Source organism: Motacilla alba, chromosome Z, assembly GCF_015832195.1.
Source record: "Motacilla alba alba isolate MOTALB_02 chromosome Z, Motacilla_alba_V1.0_pri, whole genome shotgun sequence".
In the NCBI taxonomy this organism is placed as follows: domain Eukaryota; kingdom Metazoa; phylum Chordata; class Aves; order Passeriformes; family Motacillidae; genus Motacilla; species Motacilla alba.
This window is the reverse complement of record NC_052046.1, coordinates 38,142,473-38,161,877: the sequence shown is the minus strand read 5'-3', so window position 1 is coordinate 38,161,877 and position 19,405 is coordinate 38,142,473. Positions and strand designations below refer to the sequence as shown.

Below are 19,405 nucleotides of genomic sequence, written 5' to 3'. Positions count from 1 at the left end.
CAAGGAGCCCTTCTTCTCTTCAGCCATTCTAAATCTGATCCTCACGTTCTCTAGAATATCACAGTGAACTGACTTTGACAGATTTACATAGTTCGTGCTTGCCATTGCAGCTTGTACGTAATGTAAAATCCCAATAAAATGAGCAAAACAGTACATCTTTTGAAAAGAGTTTTTTTAAAACGCTTTAAAAAGAATAGTCATAATTATTTATGCAAAAACTTCAATAGACTATTCTGGAATTTGCTAATGAAAGACCAAAGACTTAGATCCATGGTTACTAAATAGACTCTGCAGTGGGACTGACCACAGCTTCAAATTATTTTTATCTTTTCATTTAAATGGCAATACCTGTTACTAATACAAATTAAGCTATACACTGTCAGCTTTTAAGGGCAGGCTTAAAAGCTTACATCTCAGCCTTTCAATATCCATAATTTATGGCAGAGCTGAAGCTCTTATACAGATCTTACATCCCATGGTGTAATTGACTTCAGCTACTTTTCTCACATAATAAATAAATTAGATAATATTGAAGCCTTTAAATTAACAAAAGGTTAAATAATATTTTATGAATTCCCTTGGTTATTTTCAGGCCTGCACCACATTTTCTGTAATACATCATTGCAGCAAAAACACTCTGCTGTATTGCAGCCATATTACAGTAATATTATTATGGGAGAGCTGCTGATTTGAGATGTCTAATAAACAGGTTTCAAAACCCCAGTAGCCTCCAAATGGTCAATAAAGTGTACATTACCCAGGATTACTCACTATAGCAGAGCTATAGCAGAGACACATCACTTAAACAAAAGTGAAAGTTTTCCATTCTCTTTCCAGGGACTCAGCCATGCTGGAAAAATCAGAAACAAGCCCATACCTTATTAAGATGTTTGAAAGTAGTCTCTTTTTGCATAAAAACCCCTAATACATATCCAGTATTTCCAAGTCCTCTTTTTTCAAATTTTCCTGTTACCGCAAATCACAGATGTTCTCATGGTATGTACTTAGAATGTACATAGAAATGTCTGTAGAAATGTCTTATTTGTGTATCATCTGCAAAATATCTCAGAAGGACAAGCAGCAGTGCTAGCAAACTTTTGGACTACAAATCAGAAAATATAAAAAATAACAGAGCTTCATTCTCTGTTCCCGAGAAAATAACTACTAGGACATTTCTGCTTGTAGAATATAAAATCCACTTTTAATCATCAAGCCAGCATAAGCTTTACCATCAATGTTCCATTTGCATATTATTCTGAGAATTTAAGTTACAGGTCTGAAGTCAGCACGGGCTTTTTTTTGAAGCAAAAACCCCCCAGACTAGACATTTCTTACAGTGAAAATCTGGATGTATGTTAATTCTTTAAGCATGGGCGGGCAAGGAGCAGCACCAAATGTCATCACTGAAACATTGCCCTCGTCTCCAAATTTGTAGAGTGACTCTCAAGAGGAAAAAAAAAAAAAAAGAATTACAATTGCTTTAGTTCTTTTTTTTTGCTCAAATTTGAACAACACCTGAAAAAGGTTGTAAAGGGCAATGAATAAAATGTAAATCAGGATATCTATCTGCATTATATCTACCAGTATCCATCATCTTCAGAATGGACACATTTCACAAAGATGTCTTCAACTATAAATGAAAATATTTCCCTTTTATGCATTGATAAGAACAGTATCAAACTCGCCTTTCCTCAGGCAAGACCTTGGCATATCAAGGCACATCTTGGCATATCTTTAATGCTCTTTGAATTATGCATTAATTGGGATGTCAATTGCTGCTCAATAAGTCTTGCAAAGTTTTGTTCTGCACTTGAAAACCTGTAACCTTTTCTTTCAGGAAAAGATGCACTAAATTACTTGTACGTCAGGAAGGCCTGAATTTGTGTAGTTCATCGGAAATGGTATGTGCCACCACATAACCTCTATGTAACAGAAAAAAAACCCTTAATTTTACTTCCTTTCTATTCACACATAACAAATTTATAGCTGGCTGTGATAAAGACAGTACCAAAAAACACCCCACAAAAAACCCCCCAAACAACAAAACCAACAAACAACAAAACTGCCCCAAAAAACCCACAAAAAAAGAGAAATTTATCCTGCATTTCTCATTCAATGTCATTCTAGTAGGGCTTATTTGTAAAAAAAGCTCTAAATTTCTTTATATGCTCTGAATCCCAGCACTTGAAGCAGTTAGCTTCAAAGTATTAGCTTTTGTATATTAGCTTTTCTAACAACTAATTAGAAGTAGCAGAAAAGTTTCTCTGCTTTCTGTAGGCAAACCCACAATATCCTCATCAACCTCCAGAAAACAGGTGGAGACTTTGGCCAGCTAACTGTTACTGAAATAATTTGCTTCAGCAGTTAGATATTATTCCCAGAACACATTCAGAGAATACTGACAGGAAACACTGAGCATTACAAAATGTATTATTCATTCAGAATGACTAGTTATGCCCACATATAATCCACTTGTGCAATTAACACTGACTGTGGGATTGAATTTCTGTTTGAGGTAGATCCAAACCAAATTTACTTTGCCTGAGCATGGACTGCACTAGAAAGCCATAGGCCTGCAGGACAGAGAGTCACTTTTCCCAACATCTCTCTAAACAAGAGGAAATGTTCATCATTCTCATAGGATTATGAATCTACACGAATAATCTTGATCATTGTGGGATTTTTTTAATCACCCATTTGTAACTTTCTTCCATAGGAGTACACACTTATTGTTAGAAAATTAAAATGCAATGGAGTTCATGCCAAGGTTTTTGACCTTGTCTTAGGTTACAATGTAAGATGTAACCAAAAGTATGTACTCTGTGACCATTTTCATAAGCTGTTAAAACCAGGTAGGGCAGTGCTCTTTATCTCTTCCATGACTCATCCCTGACAGCTCTCTCTGAGGGATATCTTTTGCTAATGGGCCATCAAGGTCTCCCTGCATGACTCATAAAATTACATCATCCCTCTGTGAGATGCTCCGCCCAGGGGAGGAACCAAGCATTCCTACCTGGACATAACCTGAGATTTGGAACATCACAAGCATCCTCACCCGTCCAGAGGACAGGAGCTACCTGACAACCACTGGACCTTCTGAGGAAGACGAGACCCATCTACCAGATCACTGCTTCGACAAAACCACATTTATCACTTCAAGAGGACTGCGGCGACCATTTAATTGAATTGCTACCACCACCCTGACCAACAGGGTGTCAGGTTGCATCCAGACTCTGTCAGTTTAGGCCAGTGTTTTCTGCATTTACTTTAATTTTCCTATTAAATTGTAGTTCTGATTTGGAATGTCCCACTGGTTTGTTTTCAGACTAGTACAGACCTATATGAAAAAACTGAAGTGGGATGCATTGTTGCTCCCTTGCAAAATGCAAAATGAATGTAAACAAGTAAATACTGGAATTGCTTTACAAAGCAAATCTTGGTATCAGTAACTTCTCAAAAGAAGTTACTGAAAAGTTTCTGCTCTTGCAGTTCCACTGTTTGTTGTAAAGCACTTCTGATCAATAGTTGCAGATAAGACAAGACCCTGTGTTTGCAGACATAATCTATGTCAAAGACTTGCTGCAGGAATCAATAGCAACTATGGGACTTTAAAATGAGTTAGGTGGGTTTGGGTTTTTACATTTCTTTGTCATGCAAATTACAGTGAATATCCCTCATCTACCGGATCACAGGATTACAGATTTGGCAAGACTTCCCCTCTGCGAATCCATGCTAACTATTGACTAGTCATAACTGATTACCTTCTTTTCCACAATGTGCCTGTAAAATTTTCACAGGTTATTTATTCCATAATCTTCCCAATCATCAAGGTAAACTGGTCTGTAATTATCTGTACCTTTCTTACCTTTGCCAAGAGGAGAGAGACATTTGCTCTCTTCCAGTGCTCAAGCATCATTCCTGACTACCCTGATGATTCAAATACAACTCAGAGTTTAAGTTACATGTTGGTTACAGTTTTCAGAAATGTTTTAATAAGATCATTCTGATTTCCTCAGAAAACACTGGGATAGCACACCAACAATGTTTCCCTCACTACGTTCACAAAATGTTCCTGATTGTGGTTGAAAACGCAAATATAAAAAAGCAGGGCCCTGGCCTGGTCTTATGTGTCTGGAGCTCCTTTCTGTACTCTCATGACATCGCCTGCATTGGAGTCATCACTAGCTTCTACTACAGGGACAAAGATCAAAATTACTGGAGGAGAATGCCAAACTAATGGAAGAACTGTTAAGGATTGCTTTATGCCTTGGAAACAGCCAATTAACTTCCCAGGTATTACATCTAAATCTCTATAGGACTGAGTATATTCTGTGAATTCAGCAACATGAAGGGAAGTGTCTGAGCAAATATTCCAGTTTTTATTTCTCCATAACATATTCCACTCGTTTTCAGGCTGCCCACTCCATGTGCCTGTTTGTTCAGCCTCTTTGGGATCACTCAGTCTGGATAAATCACAGATAAATAGCTTGCAGGAGCTACAGCACCTTACTACTTGATCATTGTAATCTCCTTAGCAATCCAAAATGAAACCCTTGTATTATGCAGTGGTCCCTCCAAGTATACCACAGTCAAGGGAATGTCTTGGTGAGGTTAAATGGCTTGGGATATTAGTCACATCATTCTAGCTTTTGTGTATCCCTATACATTACCTACCTGTATATTTTGGTGGAAATAAAGTTATATCATCTCACCAAAGTAATGTCTCAGAGACCTGAGATACTAACTTTATTCATTAATCAACATTTTCTACCAACTCAAGGATTTGGTACAAGTACCTTTAAGTCAATTCAAAATTTAATTACAAGTTGATTTCTTTCTGTATTTTACCTATGCATGCTATTGGACGGATATTTTTGTGTCCCTCTAAGCTCATCAACCAGTTACAGTTTCTCTTTAAGTTGTTTTGACCCTATTGCCCTTGCATGATCAACTTTTGCTAAGTTACTGTGCTCTACTGAAGAGCCTCAAAATTATTAACTGCCAATTATTAGCCTTTTCTCTAATAAGGTTAGTACTAATTACCCCTAAAATAAGCAGTGAATTATTGTCAATGATAAAGTCATCATTAACACTGATTACCTTTGCTAATTAGTTACAGCAAAAAGTAGGCCATCTGAGCAACAAATGACATTAGTGTGTCATTAAAAAGAGCCATCACAATTGGACATAACAAGCACAATTAGACACAATCCCAGTTTTACTTTGCTTCAGTATGGGCCAACAACCAGATTGAATTTAATAACTGATGAATTATTAATATTTTACTGATTTCAATCAGAGCTCTAGCTAAGGCACATTCCCTAGATGTAAAGTTCCCACTTTCCAAACCAACTCTAATACACCAAGGAGGGCTGTATATCTATTTCTACAAAGGCAAGAAGATCACATAAAATGCAGAAACAGGCAGAAGCTGAAGGTGAGTTCACTAGATTCAGTTTGGAGAGTCTAAGATTTGGACCATTTTGGGACATCTACTTTAAAATCCAGAAATATTAAAGGTATCAAATTCAAAGTTAATTTTCTTGTTTTATTCCATGCCTGATACATTAAGAAAGAACATTTTCTCTTCCTGACTATCACACACATATCAACTTTCCCTGAAAAAAAAGCCTGGAAATTTCAAGAAACAACTATTCTACTCTGACATTCCCAAAACTGAAATTTTTAATGGCTTTGAGTCATAGCCCACTTTTCTTATGTCTAATGAAAGACTCAGAATAAATTTGTTTCTGTTTCTGTCCAATTTTATCAATTCACATAGACAAGGTAATAAATAAAAGTAAACAAAGACAATAAAATTAAAACATAAAACTAAAACATAAAACTAAAAACATACTGATGCCACAAAGTTAACTTTGAACAAAGCTGACAAAGATTTTCAAGTTTAGTATCCCCTGTCCAGCATTTTTATTACAAGCAACCAATATCTACAGTGAAAGCAACAACAAAAAGTTTGATTAACAAAATATAATATAGGCCATGCTGCAAAACAAAAAACATACCACCCAAACAAAAAAGCCCAAACAAACATAGAACTAATGGCTCTGCTCAAGTACAGTAAAACAGTCTGAAAACCCTAAGAAAAATTTCCAGACCAGCTAGTCAAATCATACAGAAGGAAACACTCCACACTTTTACGCATCTATTGTTCTCAACTTCATTAAATTTGAGGTGAGCATGAATACAGTTTATCAGTTGTATAAAGCTTAGCATTGAGCCTACTTTGCATAAACATGTTGAGATGAAGATGGCGTTTCTGCAGACACCTCTATAAATCAGTTTGGATGATTCAGGAAACACATTGATACAGAAAATATAAATGCAAATAGTTTTTACATATGAAGAAAATAGCCTAAATTGTTATTTTCTTCAGTAGTTACAAAAACTAAGCAGAATGCACAAAGTGACTTCAAGTTATTTTCCATATTGCCTTACTGAGATAAAATGACAATGCAAGGGTAGGAGCAAAGCCCACAACACCAGGACAACACTTTTCACCATTTAGCATAGAGAGTTAGCATTCACAGCTGAGAGAAAGGAGAGGTAATATGAAAAATAGAAGGCAGGGGGTATGTATAGCTCTTAAAAAAAGACAGTTTGGTTTAAAAAAGCACAGTCTAACTGATAAAAATCACTGAATAAACTGCAGACTGTGAATTGTCCAATGTTATCAGTATTAGTCATTAAATGTGGGGTGTTTTGTATAGTTTTTCATTTTTTGTTTGCATTTGAGGTTCTTTAGAAGTCTTTGTTTGGTTTTATTTTGTATTTTTAATTTATGTTTGTCTGTAGAAAAGGGAGTAGTTAGCATGAAAAAGAGAAGACCAGGAAAAAGTCTTCAAATCTACTCCAGCTTCCACAGAGAGGATATTTATGCTTTTGAACAAGCCATGTAAGCCTTATATGTTCCCCATATACTCTATGAAAAATGGCTATTTACACAGAACTTCACAGAAAATTGTGGCATCTTACTAACTTAAAGTCTTTGAGATATTTGGATGAAAGTTAGTATTTCATTGCCATGTGGATTAGAGCTTCATTCTGACCATGTAATATCACAAAATCAGAAAATTCGAACAAGCCAAGTTTCAGAGATAATTTTTAATTTCTAATATTTAGAAGTTTTTAGAATATGCAGAAAAAGGAGAAAAAAAAAATGCCCCTGACTCTCACGTTTACTGGATACTGATTTTTAAAACAAGAAACAAAATATATTCTGCAGAGTTTAGCTGTGGTCCCTGCAGTCTGAAGGCACGATTGTATAAGATTTTATCACAAGTTGCTCTGTGATTTCTTCCCATTAAGGTAGTTGATTTGTGTAGTTACCTTTAACCAATAACAATTGTTTGCAATATTACATTGAATAAGGGTGAAAGTTGCAACAATGATTTTACTTTATGTGTTCTGGTTTTAGTCTATACCCTCCTCTACTTGTTTTCTTCCAAAGGCATAATGGGGGGTACTGAGTGAGTACTGAATCTAACATTTTCACATAAAAGTAATTGAATATCTCTGGATCCTGTTACCCTTTCAAAGTATCTCTTAAATATAATGCCATAATTTCACATTTGGATGGGTGCCCAGAAGTTAATGTTAAGTATGTGCCCAAAATATTGAAAGAAAATCTACATTTTTATTTCCTAATGCCCATGCTGAGGATCAATCCTATATTGCTCACATTGTAATTTTTTTCCTCTTTAAAAAGTTTCTTTCTAGTTTCTGAATAGTTATAAATTGAAGATTCAAACCTCCAGTTTCACAGCTAAATCAAAACTGTTGCAGAGGGAAGAGGGGGTGGGATGAACAAAAAGAATTTTGTTGGTCTTTATACAAAAACAAAAGGTTTCCACCCATACTGGATTGTGAATCACAGTCCATAGCTGAAATAACAGTCATTTCGCTCCTGAAATACTGAAATACTGAGCTGGAAAAGTTCGTAGTCCTAGATATGTGTGACAAGAAATTTAATAAGCAAGTTAATAACAATAGCTTATGTTCATATACCACTTCACACTGGGGTGCACAAACATCAACTAAATAATTTCAATAATACTCCGCCAAGGTATATCCTATTACACCTAAGCATTAGAGATACAATTACATGAGGGAGGTGATTCTTCCCCTCTACTCTGTTATGGCAATACCACACCGGAACACTGCATCTAGCACTGGGGTCTCAGCAGAGGAAGGACATGGATTTCTTGGAGCAAGTCCAGGGAAGGGACACCAAGATGATAAGGACAGAACATATCTCATGTCAGAAAACAAGAAGAGAACTGTGATTGTTTAGACTGGAGAAGAGAAGGCTTTGGGATGACCTAATTTCAGCTTTCCAGAATATGAAGCAAGCCTACAAGACAGATATGGAATGAGACTGTATTCAAGAACATATAATGATTAGAAAAAAGTAATAGTTTTAAATCAGAAGAGGGAAGGCTTTGATGATGTATGAGGAAGAAATTCTTTACTGCGAGGGTAGTGAGTCACTGACGAGGGTTGTCCAGGGAAGGTATGGATGCTTCCTGCCTGCAAGGTCTGACTGGAGCTCTGAGCCAAACAGTCTAGTGGAAGGTGTCCCTGTCCGTGGGAGGGGGCTTGGTTCAAAATGATTTTTAAGGTTCCTTCTGACCCAGACCATTCTACGATTCTCTAATTTGATTTCTAAATTATCTTTACCAACTAGTAGAAGTGTAGTTTATGGATCTCTATTCCATATTTTATGCTTTCAGCTAGCTAATATATTGTCATTGGTTGTTTAAATACTGAGTCATTGTTACTAAGTCTGATTAAAAGAGGAAACAAGACTTCTGATGTTAAAACTCCCTTTTATTTCAGTCCTAACATATTCTCTGTGTGGCATGATCATCAGCAAAATTTGTCAGCACTGTCCAAAATCCTGAGGATCAACTTGGAACTGCTGATCTCCATGTTATCTGTGAATCATATGATTCTATGTTTTCCCTTTCCTCATTGTCATGCAATAGATTGTAACAAATTTTGGGGCTGATGGCCATTTACTGTGGAAGCAAAGAAGCTACCTTATGAAATATTAATTCCATTGTATTCTTTGTCTAGAAATACTGTCTGTCCTTGGCTGTGATTCCCTTCACTACCAAAGTATGTAGACCAGCAAGGAACTACTCATCTCCCACCTGTCAGCCTATCTTGTCTTTATATCACATTAAAATCAGAAGCCAAAATGAAAGGATTCCTAAATATGCACTCTGTGCACTAACCTTTTAAAGCTGAAACCATGGAAACTACCACAAACTTCAGCCTCATGTATTCCTGGTAAAAAAGATGAACCCTTTCTTTTTGAGACAGACTTCCAAAAATTTCATTTGAACAGACGTCTTTCCTTCTTGTGGGAATTGTATGTCCACAAATGTTGAGGTAGCAGATTGTGAGAGTCAGGGATGTTGAAGACATTGCTACAACTTTCCTCATCTCTCAGTTTATCCTGTGCTGGGGAGGATGTACTAAGCAAAGCAGCTTGGAAACATATCCAACAGGCAGGTAAAAAACCAGATGCATGGCTGATGTGAATGACTCTCTCTGAAAGGATCCTTGGGCAGGAATGATGAGACAATAAAAGTAACCTGACAAGCCATGAACATAGTCTCTGCTCTCCTTTGGCCACAGATAAAAAGGATGCAGAAAGAGCTTCCACAATGTTTAGCAACAAAGCACAAAAGGCATATAACCAGATATAGGGAGCTGAAGTTTGCTCATTTTAACCACATGCTGTGAAGAACCTCCATACACTGCCCTATCAAAGGCTGGCAGCCAGAGTCTAGCCCATCAAATTCAGAAGCAGGAGCTCTTTCCACGGAGCCTGGAGTATGAGTACAGAATTCAATTCATCCATTGTCCTTTTTAAAATGTAATTAGAACAGGAATACAGGAATGCCAAGTAGGAGAAAAAACCTTCATAAAACTTTCATGCAATTTCTGGATATGTAGAGGCAATTGTTTATGTAGAAATGTTTCAGAATTATGTGACACACTGCAAGGTTTATGTAACTTTGAAGTATCAAAAGTACTTATGAGCAGGCACATCCCATCTCTTGGAGTCTCCTCTGGTCAGGATGACCCCGAGATGTGTTAAAAGTCTCTTTTTCCCAACCCAGCTGTCGAAGAAGGAATCAGAAGTCTTCAGCTGTAGTTCTCAAGGTTGTTTATTATTTCTTTTCTTTTACATCCATTTTCTGGCCTGCCGCTGATCTGTTCAGCAGGTCAGCCAGAGGCATACTCCCTGCCCACGAGGCTGGTTCTATCTTTTATACTAAAAACTATGTGTACTGTATTTACAATTCTGTTTCAATACCTATCCCTATGTTAGACAGCTTCTATTCTAAACCAATCTTATCTTTTAAACCAAATAAACCAACATCACCCAAATCATGGAGGCTAGAAGGAAGAAAGGACAGGGCACGCCCAAATCCCTCCATCTTGGGACTTCAAACCTCCATTCTAAAATCCCCAAAATTCTGCTTTTCACCCTGTGACAATTACTCTTATGCTACTTAAACTATTGTGACTTTTAATTCTTCATACAGAGTTGGTAATTTGCTCCATGGGCTAGGATTGAAACCCCTTGTTTCTTTGGCTGCATGCCAGGGTCTCAGAGCCCCCTGCCAGGGGCTCGGGCCATCCAGGGCACCCAGAGGGGTGTCCTGGGTTCCGACACCCATCCTTTGGCTTTTACTGATATGTAGAAATGTGGTTAATGGCATACAATGAGATTTAAGGTACTCCATCATAAGCAGAATTCCTCTCCTAACTTCCCATTTATAAAGCAAGTGACAACGTCTAGACTGGTGGCTCTTTGAAGTACAGTTTGCAAATCATTTGTCCTCAAAGTGGCAAAGCATTGAGAGATCTTTTCACCTCTAAAGGACAGTATGCCCGTCTGCAAGCTGGAACTGTATTTCAACTGCTGACTCTTCAGTCTGAAACTTCTTTGGTAGATTAGTGTAAAAAAGCAAACAGTGCTAGAAAACTGATCAGGTGATATAGTGGAATAATCAGAAAAAGCACTGTGCTACAGAGTCAAAAGTATGTTACCATTGCAGCATCCCAGCTGTCCCAAGCTTTGGTCCTGACTTCATTGTGCAATAGCTACATTGGCACATGAAAAAAAAAAAAAAAAACAAAACAATATCCACCTCAAATTGTTTGCAACTTAGGAACAAGTGAAAAACCCTGTCCTACAGCTGAGTAGAATAATGCAAAACTGCAACACTAAGCAGCAAGTTGAGTGTAGAAATGAATAAAATTACATAATCAATTCTGCTGCTGTTGAGACAGTAAACGTGCAGACCTAGATTCAAAATATTAATATGAATATGCATGCCACTAAACTGGGCTAGGAAGTTTCAGAAATAAACATGTTTACTTTAAACTTCAAGCAATTTTGCATGTATATTTGTGGGGGTCAGGGTTGGGGGATAAATGTGTTACCCAGTGGCAGAATGCTTAATTTTGTTAGGAATTTCATTTAAAAACATGTCTCTTTCCCTTTATGTCCATTGTCCAAAAGGCTGTCAATCCTGGACAGGCCTCCAGCACAGCACTGCAGATCTCAAAGTACATTTAATTAAAGCTCCATGATGATCTCTGAAACCCAAAGACAGTTTATGACCAAAAATTAGATAGGTGAATACAAATTCAATGATTTGTTTACCAAGTTGATTTTTTCCCTCTTTTCAATGAAACATGCACAGCTGAATTCGTATTTTGCTTTTGAAATTGTAGTTTTGCCCTTTCTCTTATAATGATACAATGTCTTTTGTTTGGGGACACAAGGAAAAACACTCCTAAAACTATTTAGCTGTGATTGATGATAAACTGTCTTTGATTAATCGATTTGTATCAATGGTCCTCTGACTGACAGAGCAGGAAAAAAAATAAATCATCCTTGATTTATCTTAATCCTAAAAAAAATAAATCATCCTGAATGATAGGTAGAGAATTTTCCATTCTTTTTCAAGGGAAAAAGAAATTTCTCTTCAATTAATCTCTCTTAAAGCACCAAGAAACTAACTGATTTCATTCTGACATTTCCCATGCAATATTGCAACTACTAAAGGACAAGGTTCCCCTTGCTTCAATGAAAATCTCAACAGAGTCAGCATATTTATTTGAATCACTCAGCCCCTGTGGTGTTAAGTGGTGCCTGCAGCACAGCCCTAGAAATTGTTATATGCATGGGGATAAACTTCCCATTCTCTAACTCACTGGAGAAGGAAGCTGTTGGCAGAAGCAAAGCTAGAATTGCAAAATCAGTTTGAATGCAAAAAAAAAAAGTTTGTCCAAACTGAAATAAATTGCTACTGTGCAGACATGGGATCTTCTATTCTGCTATGATGCTGGACTTGGTTGTGGCATGTGCACCACTTAACACAGGAGGGATCTAAGTCTCAGAAAGATTTTAATGAGTTTTACAAATTTTGAGTAAGAATGGATCTCACTCTCCCAGTGCAATATATGCACCTGTCTGGCTGTATTTAGCATAAACCTTTCAAATTCAGCTTCTTTCTGTGGTTATGTTTAGTTCACTTGAATGATTGTAGTATGGGTCTGCATTGCTCCATTATATTTCAATTTTCTTCTTTCCTTTAGTGCTTGGGGGAAATATCACTCCTGCCTTCTGCTATCTGAATTGCTGATAAGTTCTGGCCCCAGACTGTTTAAAACTGAAAGCCATCTGTGTAATTTAAAGACACATAAATCAAGCAAAAGAATCTCTTTAGCTAGATGAAATCTTTCAAAAATTATCAGAGAAGGGCAAAGATGACCATCACAGGGACCAGATGAAATGCGAGTTCAAATTTAAATGTTATCCACTGCTGACATCTGGGTTCTAAACTAGATACACTAAAAGAAAATCATTAGATATACCCTGGAAAAGTCCCAAATGTTGTGTTTAACCTCATTAAATTTTCATATTGCAGAGCAGTGTCTAGTTTGTTCTAAGAATGTTTCAGATCTCTTCAAATTATAATCAGAAAACAGCATGTGAGTATTTTAATTGTCCCAGATTGTTGTTCCTCTGTAAATATGGTTACAAGTGTAAAGAGACTGGATTCAGTCTGGCTGTACCCTGCCTCTTTTCCAGCTAGAGTTTTTATGAAAAGTAGTTTGTCTGGTGACTACTTCTGCTTCTTTTCAAAGCTTAGTGCTGATCTCTGTTGCTGAGGCATGATTAGTAATTTCTGCAGTACCTGTAGGAAGCTATAAAAGGGTCATACTTCTAGTTTTCTACATAAAACCAACAACATTACTAGTATTGTCCAGGGCATAAAAATCAAGACAGACTCTGCAGTGGAGAGCTGACAAGCTAAAGCTACAAAACAGGCACTTATTTTCAACAAAAGGAAAGGAGTTTATGTCAAAACTTTCCATGCAAACAATCTTGACAGCTTCACATTAAAGCAAACACCACAAATAAGGATTCATGGCTCAGCGGGAAGGGGTTCTGAGCATCCACAGTTCATAACGACATTGTTAGGTGCTGCAAGGCTAGAGCACCTATTCAGAGTCAGCCATTAACTTACTTAAGCGTAAAGTCAGTAGAGGTTATGAAGGCTTTATTGTTATTTTTCTGACAGGTGGTGCCATTGCAATGATGGAATTACGGTAATGCAAAGAACACACAGCTCAGCCAAATAACTGTAGCTGTTCTGCACTGGGGTTTTTTTACATATTTATTTTTTTTTGCATACAACAAGCTATTTTGACACAAGGCATAGGAAAACCACACCATTTAAATCCATAGTGTTATGATGAAGGGCCAAATATTTGTCACAACGCAGCATTCTGTAGCTCGTCAAGAGTCTGTGTTATGAATGCTATGTCAATTCTCATAATGAACATGCACAACAATGGCAATTTTCCTTATAAAAGCTTTCCCTTACACAGAAAAAGTTAACCTTTTTCCTCTTTGTTTCGATGAATATATTGAACAGAATCAGATTAATCCGACCTCCACGGCAAATCAGAAGAAATCCACTAGATCTGAGTTGTTACTGGGGTAATCTTCAGTGTACTAAAGCCTGTAAAGGAATCAGACTGCAACACAATGTTCTGTAGAGGAATCAGAACTTGGTCTTTATATTAAGAATGGTTGTTGCCATGTTCTGTATATAGAATTGATACTGGCTTCTGTAAGACACAATATGAACACCAGATGTAGTTTAGATCCCCATTCAGAAGCTTTGTCTATTCTGGCAAAATTATAAGAACAGCATTCTAGTCTTATTTCTAAATGACAGCTATATATAGTGTACACACACAGACACACACACACACGCACATACTTACACTACTATAATATATATAAATATATAAAAAGTATGTATGTATGCAGTAATACAATACCAGGTACTGAAGATGTTTTCCACTGAAGTGCTTTATAGGGAGATTTCCAGGTCAACTGGATATGGCCTCACGATTTCTTGAATTAAATTACCAGAAAAGCAAAAGAAACAAAATTTAGATATATACTGCATCATTCTTATATGAGCTCTGTCTTGCAGGAAAAATATTGTTGTGTGTGTCATAGTACAAAATACTTGAATGCCTAATACTGAAAGAGGCTTAAAGCTGTAATTTTTCCATTGCGTGTATCTGATAGTCAGTACAATCATCTTTCTTAAAATCTGTATCCCACAGGAATAGGTGGATTATACAATATTACAAACATGCAACAGCCTTGCACTGCATAACTCATTGCTGAGGTTTAGATAAATTTTGAGTAAAAACTTGCACATTTGAAGTAGATACTGACACAGGCCTTCAGAGTCAAAATCAGAAGGATGCCTAGCATCTTTACAGCTGAGGCAAGAGCAAAGGTGGGTAATACCATACTGAGAAAGCATACAAATACCATAATGAAAGTACAAATTCTATTTAAGCACTCCAATGAAGAGTACATGAACTGCTGAGACATCTGCATTTCTTATCCACATATAGTTACTTTTACTTCTATCTTTACCATCCAGTTCTCTTCAGCCTACTTTGATTATTTTGAATTCGTAAACTTCTAAAAGCAGCAATCCTGAACCAAAAATTGTCATGTAAGCAAAGACAGAGTACCCAGCAGAAAGGAATTCTCAAACTGCTACTGATGCCTGTATGTATTGTCTACAGCCAGAAACCACCCCAACTAAAAAACTAATGTCTAACAAGCAGCTCTGTGTAGAGGAGGAACTTCTGGTCAAAATCATGAAGTAGGAATGAAAAAATAAGGATGAATATAAGAAAGCTTAAAAGGTATTACCAGAACAAATTTATGTGCCTGTCCCCAAAACAAACAAAACACCCACATTGCATTTTGCTCCCCAGAGCCTTGAATGTCATTACTCTGTGCTCATGACAGCCCTATTGAAGCATAATATTGTTTAACCAACAACGGTTCACAACAACAGGGGCTGTCCCTCATCTACATAACAGCATTTTTATTTGCAGAAATGGAAAGTAATTGCGCCTTCTTTTCCCACAGGAAGTTTCTAATTTGGTTCCTGCTACCCCCACCTTCTGTAACCTGTTTAGTTACTATAGGTAAGACAATCTCATGAGATTTATTTTCATTCAGGGGGGATGTCATTTGTTTGCCTTCTTTTCCTTCCCTTCTTCCCTTCCTCCCTCACTCTCTCACTCCTGCCATCATTTTGGTCCCTGAAGTAAGAATAAAAATATAGTTTTTGGGAGGAAATGGAGAAAAATTTGATCCTGTTCTGAATGTCCTTCCGTCTCTGTGAGGGAACAGAAATAGAACTTACCTGTTGAGCAAACAATGACAGTGACAGAATAGCTCACAATTAGCCAATTTTGGAACAACAAGCCTGGCAAGAGCTGTTTTGGTTATCAACTTCTTCCACTGTGGTTTAAGCCTTCTGTTGAATTAGGACAGATCCTTTTACATCTACTGTTGATAGAGAAAATGGGAAAGCAGAAAATGGCTCCTGGCACATGGAGATTGAAGAAAAATCAAAATAAAAAGCAAAAATTATATTTATTTTACAAACCCATAGCTTGATCTGTTTTGCTGAGACTGACACAGGAACAAAACTTCAGTACAAAAAAAAAATCACAATTATTTCTTCCAGGTTTCACTTCAAGAAAAGATGCCTTAATCAATGGAAGTTTGTGTTAATATTACAGCATGGTAATACACAAACTTCATTTCTTTCCACCTAGCCAATCGTTCCTCTCAGCTCACTATAGACATCAGAAATTCTTTGAATATATGATGAAGAAACGAACAAATTAATCACTCTCAAGCATCTCAAAATTCAATAGTCCTACTTGTTTAGAGGCTTTTTCAATAGTCAAAAGAGAGAAAAGCATCTCCGGATGGTCTTTTAAATAACCCACTTTGACATGGTTTCTACAATGTGCTTCCTGAAGTCAAAGATTGTTTCTTGATAGAAACAGTCACCTTTTCCAGTGTAAGATTTGACTCTTTTCAATAGTTTAATTAAGGATAAGGAACGCTAGATTTTTTGTATAGTTCTTCTTTTTATTTTATCATATCCTTATGACAGCAATATTGAGAGCCTATGTTTGTATTAAAGAACTTATTAAATATTCTCCTTTAACTTCTTTTGTTATTGAAACAGGTATTGCGGTTGTCCTATTTGTTTTCTGCTATGAGCTACATGATCCAAATTGAAATACTGTGTTACTGCAGATTATTCTGGAAAGAAGAGTATTTTTTTGTAAGTTTCTTTTAACTTTTTTTTTTTTTGTTACCATGTACTCTTCAGTGTCAGGAACAGTACACACCAATTTAAAAATAGCCTAGTGATTCATTTTAAGTACAACAGAAAGTGTGGCTACCAGGGATTTTATTTCATTATCATTATTTTGGACCCTACCAATCTGATGAGTCACTATTTCTTTTCACGCCTCTCCTACTCTTTTGTAATGCAAGTAAAAGCATCAGGACATTATATGAGAAACCACCTTCTATGGGCTGCTTATTTAAAGGATTTTTTTTAAAATTAGTATTCTTAAGTTGTCCTAATTTAATGTTTTAAGTGTAAGGATACATGAAAGGCCAAAAATTAACTTCTTCTACCCCCTCAGTTTTTGAATGCAGAAAGCAAAGGAATTTCTTAATAAAGCTCTCATTTCTGATTCAGCCTTTACACAACTTTAAAGCTTTAACTTAAAAAGATGTACTTAGGCAATCAAATACTTATGTGTGAAGATGCTGAGTGATGCAGAGTCTCCAGGCAGTGGAAAGGAGAGATGATGTATTGCAAAGACCACGTCTTTTTTAAACAGTTAGATGATTATCAGTTTACACAGTTTTAAGGCACAACAAGCCCAAGTCAACCTGCTGGAGTCCTGGGTGCTGAGAATTTTAGATTTTCTGTGCTGACAGACTGTGACTCCCAGGAGAGCACTGCATTTGACCTGAGGCTGTGGAGAAGGCTTCCAAAATTGATTGACAGCACTGGGATTATGGGTGTGTAGTTGATTACAAGTGCGCAATATCACAGGGTGGAAAACTTAAGAGTTAAAGGTTTTAGAATATAGTAAATATATATAGGGAGCAAGATGGAGGTTTTAGGACTGAGGCTGGTCTGTCTTCTTTACCTTCTTCCTTCTTCTTCATAGGTTTGGGTGGTATTTCATAATTGGACAGAAAGTCCACATCGCAGACTTTGAGTGATTAGTTACTGGGTTAAAAGTGAAATTAATTTAGGTGTCATTTCTTAATTGGATAGTAAACCTTTAAAGACCTTGTAACAAAAGATAGCCATTTTGTACCTTGTTAGTGAAATACTTCAGAACTCACTGCCTGTGAGACTGTAATATAGATAAGAAGAAATAAACATCTAAGCCTGAATATGAAATACTGTCTCGAGTGCCTTCAATCCCAACCTTGACAGAGGTAGAAAAAAGAAGCTGAGCATCAACCAACCACCATACATTACAATGTGGTCATGTGGCAGCCACACAGCACATCTCTCACATCTCTCTACTCCCATTCCAGCTGAGTTACTCTCCCATAGTCCTCTTCTACTTAGCTGAAGTAGCAGGCCTTTTTAGCAGTATGATTTTACAAGAGTAACAAGGCCCGTATTTTATAAGGCTTTACCTATGTGCAACACTTACGTGTTCCACTGGTGAAAATCTAACTTCAAACTTAACCATATATTTGTACAATTTTCTGAATTACATTGCACATGAGAATTTCCTGGAACAGCTTTTTTATTTTTTAACTTAACAGAACTATATTCTCTTGCATCTACTACCTCTTTTTTAGTAGTTCTTACTTTAAAGACTGTGAATGAATTGTGAATTATTCCACTGTGTTTGGTCCGCATCTTTACTGTTGATCTTCCATTGCATATGACTAAAAAAGCCATTTATTTCTGCCAAATCTCATAGTTCTCTTCCCTGTATAAATAAGATCAATAAAGCATGTAGTTCCTCCTCCCAAAAAATTTCCCTTGTTTGACATATCTTTAGCTCATCACATTTCTTAAGATGCAGACATTTTGGCATATAGATCAGTGCTTTGAGACAAAACTTCAACATGTCATTCAAACCAGTTTTTGTGTTTGCAAATTCACTACAATTCTAAAACTGAAATGTGATCCAAACTTCATCATATTCAGAGATATAAGTGGTGTTGAGTTTTTGGGTACTTATTATTAGAATGGTCTTTGACATGGTGCTCAAAAGGTAATATTCACCCAAGTTTTTCCTTCCTGTTCTTCTCCCTCTGTCTTCCAATTTTTTTTTTCTACAAAGACTCTAAAATGAATGCATATTAGATAGACTCAAAATAGGCAGAAAAATACATAGTTCTCCCTAGGTACTGCAAAATGCACAATAATAGCACAGGGAAAGGAGTGGGGAGAGAGAGAGAGTGAGAGAGAGGGAGAGAGCACACCAGGGAAAGATGTGACTAGTTATACTCGTGATGATTTTACAGAGAATCAGAAAAAAAGTTTTCATAATGTTGATATAGGTTATTTAAAAAAGGAAGACTAGTGCATGTTTATTTTCCACTGAGTAACTTCCAAAAGATACTAGCAACGACAAGGCAAACATATTAGTTAAACTAAGGCCAGCATCTCGGGATTTAGTCTTCTCCCACACATATAGGTCTCATATACCTATATATATGAAGTAACCCTTTTACTGACTTTTTGTTTCCTCATGCATGAACTAGGCAGCAAATCACTCAAAAAACAGAACACGTAGTATTTAAAATCAGCATACTTGCAATTAGCTCAATACATAAGTCAAGATCTTTACTGGGTTTAGGGATGTCTGGCAATACAGGACTTTGGTGTGCTACTGCTCCTGTGGCCCTTGCCCGTTTTGCCAGTTTGGACAAGAAACTTTGATTAGCAGC

The 19,405-nt window shown here is 36.7% G+C and overlaps 1 long non-coding RNA gene across 1 annotated transcript in view; it reads right to left on the bottom strand.

Annotated features, from left to right (window-relative positions):
- Positions 1 to 14,519, bottom strand: part of LOC119695843 — a 105,370-nt gene extending 90,851 nt beyond the window's left edge. The window contains exon 1 of the long non-coding RNA XR_005255408.1: positions 14,404 to 14,519. This is a non-coding gene — a long non-coding RNA (uncharacterized LOC119695843). The remainder of the gene's footprint in view (positions 1 to 14,403) is intronic.
- Between the last annotated feature and the right edge of the window lie 4,886 nt (positions 14,520 to 19,405).